The following is a 3,792-nucleotide window of genomic DNA, read 5'->3' on the forward strand; positions in this document are numbered from 1 at the left end:
AATCTAATGGGGGAGACAACAAGCAACCCAATATGCATAAATAAGCTGTAGAAATGATAAACTGGAGATCATCAGTGGAGGGGTTTATGAGCCTAATGGGGATGGGCAGTGAGTCTTGTGAGGTTGTACATTTGTCCAGATATGATTTTTGATGATATGGAAACTCCCTTCATTGAGGCATATTGGAAAACTGGCTTGTTATTTATAGTCTTAAGGAAGTATCTCGGGCTGAGTAGCTTGCCCAGGGACACACAGTTAGTATAGGTCAGTGGCAGGACTTGAGTGCAAGTTTTCTGACTTTGTAGTTGACCCTCCAGCCCTTAAGCCATGCTATCTCCTGAGGCAGGTTTGAAAAGTGTTATTATTCCTTTCTTAAAGTCTCAAGTATTAAGTGATGGTGTCAGAAGTGGAATTTGAATCTAGGTCTTCCTGACTTCAAGCTTACCATATAGTCACTAAGCCATGATGTCTCTTGAGGTAGGTTTAACAGGTGTGTTTAGATCCACTTTGCAGACAAGGAAACTGAGGCTCAGTGGTTATTGCCCACAGCCACACAGTTAATAAGTGACAGAGGTGGAATTTTAGCCCACTTCTTCCTAACTCTACATCCAGCACTCTATTCATTTTGCCCCTTTGGCTCTGGTCTAATCATTCTATATTTTGTACTCTAATTACCTCTGTACAGGTTGTATCACTTCCAGGAGACTATATGCTCCTTGAGCTCAGTCAGGCACTGTTTGTTTTCATCTCTTTAGCCTCAGTTCTTGGTAAAGATCTTTTACATAGCTTAAGAGTTCAATAGATATTTGTGGAAGGGATAGATTTCATTTGTTGACCGGGTAGATTCTAAATGAAAATATTTATTGAATGGATAGATGGATGGATGAATGGGTGGATGGTTGGATGAATGGGTGGATGGTTGGATGGGTAGGTGGGTGGGTGGAAGAATGATGTCAACCCACAGTATGACAAGCAAAGAGTTGTGTGAAGTCTTGAGCCTGGGAGAATCAAGGCAGCAGCCACACTGAGGCACAGGAGCCCAGGTCTGCTCACCTACAACTTCCTGGTAGAGAAGGAAAGCGGGCTGAGAGCTACTTCAAGGATGTTTCATCCGGAATCCTGCAATAGCCTTCTCACTGGTCTTTCTGTCTAATTCTGATACATGATACACACCAATCAAATACAAGTTGGCATGTGTGAAAAAGGACCAGAAACTGGAGATGGCGGGAAGGAGGGAGGAGACCAGGACAAGCATCTTTCAGGAAGCGATGCTTAAGCTAAGTCTAGAAGGAAGTCAACGGGAAGAGCATTGCAGGCATGGGAGATGAGGTGGGGCAGCCAATGCAAAGACAGCTCCCAGAGGAGAGGAACAGCAAGGCTAATGTGGCAGAGGGCAGCCTGCATGGTGGGGAGTGATATGTAAGAAGGCTGGAGAGGTGAGATGGGGCCGAGTGAAGAACTTCTAATGCCCCAGAAGAACTGACATTTGATCCCAGGGGTAATAGGGAAGTTTCTGGAGTTTACTGAGAAGGGGAGGTGACATGGTCAGATCCTCAATTTAGGAAATTGCATTGGCAGCTGAGTAGAGGATAGACTGGAATGGAGAGAGACTTCAGTTGGGAAGACTGACCAGAGAGCCAAGTGAGAGATGATCATGGCTATGTGAACAGAGAAAAGGAAGTATAATTAAGAGATGATGTGGAGCTGGAAATAGCAAGATTTGGAAATTGCCTGGAGAGGTGGGGTGTCTCTAGCCTAACCCTCATAGTTTTATGTCCTACTAAAACCATTCACATACTCTGGGTTCCCATTAAGCTAGACTACTTCCTATTTCACATATGTATATTTTAATTTCCTGCCTCCATGCCTTTGCTTAAGCCTGTCTCTACCTGTCAACCCCATCTCTACCTGTCAACATCCTACCCATCTATCTATAGGATTAGAGCTGGAAGGGACCTAGGAGCTAGTAGACTCATAGACAGCACTGAAAATGACCTTGGAAGTCATCTAGACCAATTCCTTCATTTTATAGAGGAGGAAGCTGAGGCCTCCAAAAGTTAAATGACTTGCCCAAGGTCACAGTGAATATCACAGCTCAAATATGAAACCAAATTTTCTTGTTCTTTCCATGATACCATGTTGCATGAAATGATCTCTGATCCCCTCCTCTAGAAATGATTGCCCCATTATCTGACCTAAGAGAGGAGCATAGGATTTTATTTACAGTTAGAAATGATTTTGGAAGGGATTGTGGGATGTCTCCAAGAATGCCAATAAATGAAGAGCCTGAGACTCAGAAAAGGAAATTTGTTTTCTATTCCTCTTGGGCTCTCATAATATGGTAATTTGTGGGAGGCCTCCCAGACCAGCCTTCTCTTATTTCCCACTTGGATGCTGAACTCTTTAGCATTTCCCCATCAGTCCCCCAAGAGCCTTAGCATCCTACAAGACTGAACTGGCCTTTGCATTCATATCTCATCAGTCTCTTCTGCTCCTGAGACCCCTCTGAGTAGAGAGCAGGAAGAAGGCAGCCTGGTGTAGAGGCTAGAGAGCTGGCCCAAGAGCCAAATCCTGTTCAAATCCTGCCTCTGACACATCCTAGCTGTGTGACCCTGGGTAGCTCCCTTAACCTCTCTGCGTTACAAAAAGTTCTCTAAGATAATGAGCTATAGATGAGTTGCTATGTGATCCACTAGGAGTGTCACATCAAGGAAATCACAGGTCTGAACCCATAAAGAAACAGAGGGAACATGTAAGTGGGGGCAGGGCCAGACTTGTTTTTTCACTGACATGGAATATTGACAATGAAGAACCCCCTGCTGTTACAGATGGGCAGCTTATCGTCTTATCATTATTATTAACTTATCATTTTAGAGAGCTGCCTGAGTATTCACTCCAGCAGCACATCTACTAAAACTGGAATGATACAGAGAAGCTTAGCATATCCCCTGTGCAGGGGGGACATGCAAATTTGAGAGAATTGTCTGGGATATAAAAGGGTCAAGTGATTTTCATAGAGTCACACAGCCTGTATATCAGAGGCAAAATTTGAATCCAGGCCTTCCTGTCTTCAAGGCTGGTTATCTATCTACTATATGGGAAGGAAGGAAAGAAGGAAGGAAGGAAGGAAGGAAGGAAGGAAGGAAGGAAGGAAGGAAGGAAGGAAGGAAGGAAGGAAGGAAGGAAGGAAGGAAGGAAGGGAAGGAGGGAGGGAGAGAGAGAAAGAGAGAAATAAAGAGAGAAAGAAAGAAAGAAAGACAGAAAGACAGAAAGACAGAAAGAGAGGGAGGTAGAGAGAATGGAGAGAAAGAAAGAAAAGAAGGAAGGAAGGAAGGAAGGAAGGAAGGAAGGAAGGAAGGAAGGAAGGAAGGAAGGAAGGAAGGAAGAGAAAGAAAGTAGCTCTCACCACTCTTTTGCCTTGGAACCAATACTCAGTATTGAAGAGAGAAAGAGAGAAAGGGAGGAAGTGAGGAATAAAAAAGAGAGAAAGAAGGAGAGAAAGAAAGAAAGAAAAAGAAAGGGAGGTAGAGAGAATGGAGAGAAAGAAAGAAATGAAGGAAGGAAGGAAGAAAAAGAAAGTAAGGAAAAGAAAGAAAGAAAGAAAGAAAGAAAGAAAGAAAGAAAGAAAGAAAGAAAGAAAGAAAGAAAGAAAGAAAGGGAAGGAGAAAGGGAGGGAGGGAGGGAGGGAGAAAGAAGGAAGAAGGAAAGAAAGAAAGAGGAAGGAAGGAAGGACTTCAGAAATGGAGGAGACATCAGACGCAATGTAGTTCAACCCTACCTGAACAAGAATCC

At 43.6% G+C, this 3,792-nt stretch overlaps 1 non-coding gene across 1 annotated transcript; it reads left to right on the forward strand.

Annotated features, from left to right (window-relative positions):
• The first annotated feature begins 2,886 nt into the window (after positions 1–2,886).
• LOC130458615 (U6 spliceosomal RNA) lies at positions 2,887–2,993 on the forward strand. The gene has a single exon (XR_008918028.1). It is a non-coding gene; the product is annotated as a U6 spliceosomal RNA (small nuclear RNA).
• Positions 2,994–3,792: the final 799 nt, after the last annotated feature.

Source organism: Monodelphis domestica, chromosome 3 (genome assembly GCF_027887165.1).
Source record: "Monodelphis domestica isolate mMonDom1 chromosome 3, mMonDom1.pri, whole genome shotgun sequence".
Taxonomy (NCBI): domain Eukaryota; kingdom Metazoa; phylum Chordata; class Mammalia; order Didelphimorphia; family Didelphidae; genus Monodelphis; species Monodelphis domestica.